The sequence below is a fragment of the Pinus tabuliformis genome, chromosome 3_2, assembly GCF_031772625.1.
Source record: "Pinus tabuliformis cultivar Carrire ecotype Pingquan chromosome 3_2, CPIR1, whole genome shotgun sequence".
Classification (NCBI taxonomy): domain Eukaryota; kingdom Viridiplantae; phylum Streptophyta; class Pinopsida; order Pinales; family Pinaceae; genus Pinus; species Pinus tabuliformis.
In genome coordinates this window covers 926,651,273-926,660,047 of record NC_142302.1, presented here as the reverse complement: position 1 = coordinate 926,660,047, position 8,775 = coordinate 926,651,273, and positions in this window count along the sequence as shown.

Genomic DNA, 8,775 nt, shown 5'->3' with positions numbered 1-8,775 from the left:
TGTTTTTTCTACTTAGCTCAGCTAGATGAGAATCGACGCACTGCTGCAATAGCAAACAAGACTCATGCGAAACGAGTAAAAGCTCAGTACGATAGAAATGTTACACCTCACAGTTTTTCGGAAGGAGACCTAGTCTTACTATATGATCAAGCAAACGATAAGCTAGGGGCTGGAAAATTTGTACCTATGTGGCATGGTCCTTACATTGTTAAGCGAAAGCTGGCAAAAGGGGCTTATGAATTGATAGATTTTGATAGTGTCTCTTTGGGTAAACCCAGAAATGGACTTTATCTGAAGAGATATTATGCTTAAATTTGGTGTGGAGATTTTTTGTTAGATTAGTTTCTTTACTGTTGGTGTGTTTTAGATTAGAAAAGTGTGCCTAGTTTAGAGAGTGCTCTTATCATTATTCCTGCTTATCTTGATTTTACTCTTGATATTGCAGATGTCGACGTCTCTTCAAACATACATTGGTTTTGCTGATGGTGCTTGTTGTAATACACAGAACATTTCTTCCACAGCTTGGGTTATCTATTCACCCTCTGATGAGTTAGTATCTATGCATGGGGTAAGCCTCGGTCAAACAACGAATAACATTGGAGAGTATAGTGCAGTGATTGAGTTATTATCTGAATCTATCTCATTTGGGATTCGGAGTTTGATTGTTAGGTTGGATTCTGAACTTGTTGTGTTACAGCCTAACAGGGTTTATGCCATTAGAAATCCAGTGTTATTAAGGTTATTTTTGAGAGTTCGTCTCTTGGAATGTGAATTTGACTACATTGAATATCAGCATATTCCAAGACATTTAAATACATTGGCAGATGCAGTTGCTTCTAGTATGATAAATAGACATTTGCAATAATCAAAATAGTAAATTTAATAACATTCAATAACATGTTACACGAGATAGATGGTAATAATGATATATCATATCATAGAAGTAGTGTTTCAAAATATACATCGTCTTCGATCATAGGTTGAAAAACACCTTATGATCGACAAAAATGATAAATACAAAAGTAAAAAATGTCACGAGTCTACAAAATCGATCATCCTATCCCTAGTGATGATCACGATAAGAAACCACTACTTGGGCCACCCTACATAGGAACCTCCTAAAAGGTCCTGGGACCCCAATCACATATCTCTACAACCTAAGTGGAATATCATCTATATCCGTCTCTAGAATATCTAGTGTCAAGCGCTCTAGATGATGCTCCAAATCGGTCAAGATCTTTGTTGATTGGTCCTGTGGGGCTGGTGCTACTGCAGTTGGGTGTCCTCTCGAAAGGCTAGAGAGCGGTTAGTCGTCGTGGACCCACATTTGCATTTAAACTTTTGATTATCAGTTTTGGATGATTTAAAAATAAAGAAAATTAGCACTTAGAAAGTGTTGAAAATGATTTTATCTGAATCATCCCATTGTTCTCCTGGTGAGAGAATCATGTCTGGGTCACCACGATAATCCATCCCAGCATATGGAAAATCCTGAATCGCAAAAAGTTGGTTGTTCAACCAACGAAAGTACTCGGGCGGAAATCGAACAACCTCTGTACCCTCCTCAGGGTGGCGGGCCATCAAAGTAACCTAATGAACTATCCTAGGCTCTCGAGGAAGACCAACATCAATAGGAATGTGCTGCAGGGCTAACATGGGGATCCTCTCTAGAGAAAAACTGACCACGATGAATCCATATCCAAAAATTTTCAGCTATCCGTTCTTTGCTTTGGTTAGTTGGCCTTTCACATTTGCCAACACAACCTCGCACCAGTTGAATATTCTCCCTCGAAAATAGTCTACTGCCATCTGCATCTGGGATCCTGTAGCCACATGCAATGCTGCACTCTCGCACAGCCTGGTAACAGTGAACACAATGACCTTAAGCTCAGGATGGTTGATAGTTTTAATATCAATCCATTTGTCCTTGGTTTGATCATCACAAAACTCTAATCAGAGACTAGCAATAGACATGCCACCTGGTCTAGTCCTGAAAATAGATAATTGTTCGCCCCTCTTGGACAAACCAGTCAAAAAATATATGTCCTCCAGCTCGATTTTGAGCCGGTGGCCACCAATGATGAAACAATGGTCTTATATGTTCCATCTGTCTACCAGCCATTGCAAGAGGTCTACTTGGGCCCTCATACCCTGTATGCCCCAGAACTTTAACAATCTGCATGCTCTCAATGCCTGCATTGTGGGCATATGATTTAATGCGGCAAAATCCACATCCTCATGCTCGCGTTCTCACCAAATAAGAATTTTGAATGTCCTACAATGCATAAAAGACATATTAGAACCAACTAGTTCAAAAAAATTTGGGCAAAAATGGAGAAAATTTGATTTTAAAATTCATTTTCTCGGGGTCTCCACCCGCCAGTTACAGATAGTGTGTAGGTCCGCATAGGCTGTGAACAACAGGTGTAGACCCACGACTTTTTTCTTTGTAGAAAAAAGTCGGGGTCCGCAAACGCCGCATGTCGCGCTTATGGACCCCCGCTAGCGAATTTTTAAACCAATATTTCCCTTAAAAATTAAATCTAAAGCCTAAAATCAAAATGTAAACAGATAGAATGCAAGATAAGGAGGTCGTGGATTACCCAGAGCTAACAATTTCTGATTCCAACAGACAGATTTTTTAGAATCTTCACAGGAATTTTCTTACCTAAAAGCTCTCACTTTTCACTCTGAACTCAAATGGTAAAAATGAAGTTGGAAAACCCCTTTTTATAAGTTTTTTTGAATAAATGAATTTTTAATTTATTTAATTTTCACTTTAAAAAGGCAATTTTTAAATCATTTTTATTTATCTTAAACATGTATGTGTAATGTTTTGAGTTTTTTGTGTAGAATATTGGATTTTGTAGGAAAATTGATCATTTTTCAACAAAATGCATACTTTTATCACTTTTTTGAACTCTTTCAAAAATTTACGAAAAAGCGAAACATTGGAGTCCTCTTTAAGCTCTTTTCAGACTCTCGAAAATTGAAAAGATTACCGAGCATTTGATTGTTTGAACTCATTAAAATAAATGAATAATTGTCCCTTCAGTATAAGTTTACCCCTTTTACGCGCTGAAATGGACTATTTACGAAAAAGGTACACGTTGACTAAATACAGTCAATAGAGTCCTCTTTAAACCCTTTTCAGACTCGTTAAATATGAAAAGATTGTCGAGCGCTTGTCTTTTTCAGCTCGTTAAAGTATTGAAAATTCATCCCTTTTGTATTATTTTATCCTTTTTCCAGCCTAAGGGATTATTGTATGAAAAAGTACCCCATGGAGTTTTCTTAAGTTTTTCTTCTGACTCCCTAAAATTGAAAAACACCGAGTTTTTCTTGGACTCGTTAAAATTTAACAGTAAAGGACCTGTTCAATTTCAAATAGGAACGAACCACTCCTTCTTAGGGTTCGAATTTTAAACTAAGTTGGACTCATCCAAAGGATGAGCTTATAAACAAGCAAATGTTATCCTCCTCAAGCTTGTCAAAAATAAAGAGGTACTTGCTAGAAATGGTGGGGGAAAAGAGAGAAAAATGAACCTATTTGGTACACTTTGTTTTATAAAAACCCGTCAACCACTCTTGAACACGACACTTTTTGTTCACCTGGGTGGGAAAATCCTTTGCCTAACAGTTAATCAAACCATATTGAAAGTCTTCAGCTAGTTTCTAGGTATTAGCTTTGGGTCAATTGCCACCAAACCATCTGTAGTGTCGTTATGTGTTCAAGAGAACAATTCAAACAAACCATTCATTTGCAAAATATCTGTCATCCATTTTGACAATCCCTGAGTCAGTCCTTGCTAATATATTTCTTCAAAACTTGATCTATGTTTTTGCGTTGTGGGCTTGCCTATGACGGATCACTTTCTATCGACTTCAGCTCATTATCTAGGAAGTTGATCTAGAAATCATCAGTACCTTGAAAGCTTCATGCCCTAATGGCAGTTTTCTCACCTTCGATGATAGGTTGCATCATTGACCTTCGATCAAATGATTCTATGACATGTTCGACTTCGACTCATTTATTCACATTTCATGGATTGTACTGGGTAATTTGAGAGCCATTGACATTACTCATGGTTTCTCTCACACTTGTTAACAGTTCACATCATTGACTGGTAATCAAGTGGTTTCTACCATGTTCAACTTCAACACATTCATTCACATGGATAGAATTGTACTAGTTTAGGAAGCAAAAATCAAGACCCTGGATCTAGTTTCTACCATCCAGGATGCAAGGAATTTTGTTATTCATTATGCAGTGGACTATTCATAAACAGATGGTTGCGTCCATACGGTGTCTACACATGTCTAAACTCTTGATGTATTACAAAATCATTCTTGTATCAGAATAGTTTAGTCAGTTTTGATCTGAGTATGGGAATGCCTACCTCAGCGATGATATGTCTATATATATATTTTGTATTGAATGTTTTTACAGGTTCTGACTAGGGTGTCCACTGGATGATCCTTGAAATGATAAAGTACTTCACTCTTCATACATGAAATACTCTATCTTCATCTATTACAGACTTCACACTTTAGGGGGCAATTTGTTGCACTAAAAGTTGTCACCTTGACATTCTACAATCTGTGTGAGTCCATTACCACTCATACTTTCCTCCTTTGCAATTCTAAAGCCTCACTTCTTCGTATCAAGCCTTGAAAGTAAGAGAAAAGCCCTAAAAGTCTCTAAAACTTGGGTTTCACACTTTCTCTTTGCATTACCTGTAGTCCCGCACCTAATGGTCATATTCCCTGCACACTTGACCACTCTATCCTTTTGTCATGGGTGCGAACCCCTGTAAAAGTTAAAAAGGCACGAGTACATTCTAAAAAACTCACTTTCAGTCATTTCTAGAAGCTTTTGGAAGAAATCTTGAGGTGGCAAGTTTGCTCTCTTAAGTTTCATGCATCTTGTTATCACCCCAAGAAACTCTCCTAGGTTGTATATCAGAGATGCTTGGGAACATTACAAACTCAACAAAAATGTTGGAAAATGGTGGATGAATGAAAGAAATGTTGCATATTCAAGCCAGATAACCACTTCTACTATGCTTAACCCCAGACATGGGTGAACACCCCCAGACTACAAGGATTTAGACCACCAATTACTCACAGTTTGAGAAACAGGTGAAGATGGAGAAGACTGATCACACCAGTAGATGCACAGGACCCTGTGATGGCCAGCTGCAACCAGTTAGAAGGTCTGTAAATCTATTTCCTAATGCACAATAGGATGACAACTCTCTAGCATTAAAACAATAGAAACCTGCATACACCTTCAATAATACCAACTAGATTCTAACACAGAGGTGGGATGAAAGCCCTTCTAATGCTAAACATCAAGAGCAAATGAAAAATGCATAACAGGCATAGCCTGGAAAAAAGAAGAAGTGGAAAGTGAGCTATTAACACAAAAGAAGCTTGCATTAGCTGAAAATGAAGACCAGAAGTTGCAGGTATCACAGTAGTTTCAGTATCCAGAAGTTGAACTTTACATCAAAATAACATTCATCAACCCTCATTACATCTTCTTTGTGGGTATATATGGAGGTTTAATACAAAAATCTCTGCTAACCTATGCGTGGAGGGGTCATAACTGGCCACCAACCGCATTTACAATTAGATATGGTCTTTGATACAATTTGATCATTTTAATGGACAAAATGACCTTTCTGCTGCTCTGTTGTATTTCACGAACATGTGAAATGTCGCGTTTATCTACTCAAGGCTATCCTTCTTGTCCTTGGCCGTGCTGCTCTTTAAATATGGTTTTTGAAGTATTAACTGCGCAGAGTATTCGGTGAGTGATTTCCTTCTGCACGAGACCGACTAAAAGCACAAAAACTGCAAGCCAAATGGATGAGGGCTTGGGAACAAATGCTGGCCATTGGATGGCTCAGACAGATGACCGAGATCTGATGGCGAGAGGTGATGGAAGACACAGAAGCGCGACTGAATATAAGTCGTTGGATCTGACAAATTGGACAGTGGAGATTAGATTACGGAGGCCATCGGGAGGTAACGCGAAATGGAGACACGTGGGCCGTCAGACCGCTATCGGGCAGATCCAACGGCTATCGGCAGCGGAGGTGATCGACGGTTAACGAGCGGGGTTGTACAAATGGGTGGTAAGCGGTTTCCCTGCACCGCTCACTGGAGACAAGCAATTTTCGTACATGGAGGAGCGATCCAGTAAACAAGTGCCGCGTGGCAGGTAGGTCCAGTAGGAAACCACCTTCCCCGCTAACTAACGGGCGTGCAGGTTACAGGAACGGGGGCTGCGTATGACGTTAGATTGTGGCGACAGATAATCGGATGGCCAAGGTAATAAACACGCGCTCCGAGTGATGTGACAGGTGAGGGCTCACCGATATTAAATTTCTTTGTATGGGCGCGACTATAATGGGTTAAGACTTTAGTGCCGAGGGATTATACGACCGTGGTCTCGTGGGTTAACCTTGCGCCCAGCACCCGAGGGAACAGGGTAAATATGAAATTTATAAGGATCATAGAGGAAATGACGGGTTAAGGGAGAGAAATGAGAATAAAAGGGAAGCGAGGAGTGGAGAGGTTTAGGAAGGAAAATAGAGATAGCAGAGTAAAAGAAAGTGAGTGGGAAAATAGGAAGAGGCAATGATAACGATTATAAACCATCCCTGAGCCAGCAACCAAGGACCAAACTTATTCCTCCTCCTGGAAAATCAGAAACATGTAGCAGAGCTAACACTGGCTCCTTCTGGGGATGAGATCCTCCCTGTGAGGTCTCAAGAACCTGCAGATCAATGCCTTCCTGATGAAAAACAAAATAACAAACTTCCTAGTGTTCCATTGGGCATGGAGTCTACTGAACTTATACTAAAACTGATAAAAACACAATATTTACAACTTTTAAGGCCATAGACCTTAAACAACATAATTTTTCAGAAAACGCCCGTTAACTGGGCCATAAAAAACTGCCTATCCTCCCATACTTTTCAATATGAAGGTGTTGTTCCCTTGAATCTATGAAATAATGAAAGGCCCTATCCAGAAAGTATCAAATTTCCCATGATTTCCTTTCTTCTCTTTTAGTGCATCCCACTTCAAAACCAAGTCTCCAACCTGAAAATTATTTGTTTTTGTCTTGTTGTCAAAAGCATCCTTGATCTTTTTCTGATATGCTGCAGCCTTTTCAACCAGTTGTTCTCTAATCTAATGCAACTCTGCCAAATCAGTGATCCTCTTTGCCATTTCTTCTTCCTCATTCTGCTCTTCTTGAAGGAATTTTGCCACAGGGAGAGCTAGTTGAATTGGAAATACAGCCTCAGTGCCATATACCAGCTTGAAAGGAGAATTGCCTATGAATTTTTTAATGGTTACTCTGTCAGTCCACAGTGCATACTTGAGCTTAGAATCCCAATTCTTTTTATTGTCCTCCAACAGCTTCTTAATTCTCCTTATTAGCCTTTTATTAGAGGATTCTGCCAGACCATTTCCTTGTGGATAATATGAGGTGGAATGAACAAGTTTAATACCCATTGAATCACACATTTCCACCAATTCTTTTGCCCTGAAGGCTGTTGCATTATCTATGACCAGTTTATGTGGACAACCAAATCTGGTAAAGATATTTTTAATTAAAAACTCCATGACCACATTGTAATCAGCCTTCCTGGTAGGGACTGCTTCAATCCACTTAGTGAAATAATCAGTGGCTACTAATATCCATTTGTGTTGGCCACTGGAATGTGGATTGATTTCTCCAATGAAATCTAAGCCCCACTGCTGAAAAGGCCCTTTTGCATGAATTGGTTTTAAGGGCAGGGACTTCAACTGTTCTTTTCCTTCAAATATTTGGCACCTATCACAAGATTTAACAAAAGCAAATACATCAAAAAATAAAGTGGGCCAATAGTACCCAGCTCTGAGAATTTTATGGGCTGTAGTTTTCCAATAATGGTGCCCTCCACACATGCTGGAATGAAATTGCTACATGATTTCTATTGACTGTTATTTGTCCAAACATCTCAAAAGCACTCCAAATGGATCCCTCTAGTAGAGCAGATTTTCACAAATACAATATTTAGCTGCCCTAAGTTTTATGGTTCTGGCTTGACTTTGAGTAAATCCTGAAGGGATTTCAAGCATTAGCAAGAAATTAATTATTTCAGCATACCAATCACAAGAAGCTAGATTCTCGGCCACTGACTGATTTCTCTCTATTTCAGTTGTTTCTTCCTTTTCTGCCTGACCATTTTCTGCAATTGTGCATAGGAAATCAATACCTAAAGGTCTGTTGTTTTCTTCAGCTAATAGCTTGGAAAGAACCTGACTTCTGACCAGCTTGGTGGGCTTCAGCTCTATATTAAATTCAATCAATCTTGCAATCCATTTTGCCCTTCTTCCATCAGCATTAGGTTGTGTTAAGACATCTTTTATTGCAGCAGAGTGTACATATGCAATTATCTTTGAATGCAAGATATAAACTCTGAAAACTTTCAAGGATTTAATAAGAGCATATGCCTGTTTTTCAATAATATCATACCTCAGTTCATCATCCCTCAAGTTCTTGCTGAAAAATGCTATTGCATGTTCTGAACCTTCTTCATCTCCCTGCAATAAAACTGCTGCAATGGTGTCTTGAGAGGCAAATGCGAATATATGGAACTCCTTACTGTAATCTCGACTTATCAAAGTGGGAGCCTCCATAATAGCTTTTCTAATGGACTCAAAAGATTTTCTTGTTGCATCAGTCCATCTTACCTCTGACCCTTTTCTCAA